Consider the following 701-nt stretch of genomic DNA (forward strand, 5'->3'; position numbering starts at 1 on the left):
TCGCACCACAGAAGCGGCCGACGGGCGTGCCGTCGGACGCCTGCCGGCGGCGCATCGGTCTGGCCGAGTATCCGGTATACGACCCTCAGACAGGCGTGGCCCGGGACCCGCGGGTCACCGAGGCCGCAATGTGCGTTCGACTGGTCGATGTTCGTATAACCTGCGGATTTACACGACGACGCGCAGATAGCTGCGGTCTTCATCGATCCACGAGCCAAGTGATCCGCCGCTCGGTGTCGGTTGTTTTTTGTTTTGTTCGACGAAACTTCTACGGCCACGCGCCGTGCGCGGACGCACGACTGGGCACGTACGGTCTTTCGACGTGTTAACCATCTTTCGGTCGACGCTCGGTCGGGGGTCGCGGCGCGCGGGCGGTCGTCGAGCGAGTCGGCGAGCGCACGCGGCCACGGGGTCGGATGAGGCGCGCGCGAGACCGGCGAGTGTCGCCGGTACCGCGGGCCCGTCTCTAATGATCCTTCCGCAGGTTCACCTACGGAAACCTTGTTACGACTTTTACTTCCTCTAAACGGCCGATTTCGGTCATCTTCGCGATCGCGCGACGACCCAGCCCCCGAGGGGGCCGAATAACGCGCGTCCACTCCGAAGACCTCAATGCGACCGTTCAATCGGTAGTAGCGACGGGCGGTGTGTACAAAGGGCAGGGACGTAATCAACGCGAGCTGATGACTCGCGCTTACTGG

The 701-nt window shown here is 63.6% G+C and overlaps 1 pseudogene; it reads right to left on the minus strand.

Annotated features, from left to right (window-relative positions):
- Positions 1–79: 79 nt before the first annotated feature.
- LOC115034569 lies at positions 80–238 on the minus strand (annotated as a pseudogene).
- Between the last annotated feature and the right edge of the window lie 463 nt (positions 239–701).

This window comes from Acyrthosiphon pisum, unplaced genomic scaffold (assembly GCF_005508785.2).
Source record: "Acyrthosiphon pisum isolate AL4f unplaced genomic scaffold, pea_aphid_22Mar2018_4r6ur Scaffold_1280;HRSCAF=1761, whole genome shotgun sequence".
Classification (NCBI taxonomy): Eukaryota; Metazoa; Arthropoda; class Insecta; order Hemiptera; family Aphididae; genus Acyrthosiphon; species Acyrthosiphon pisum.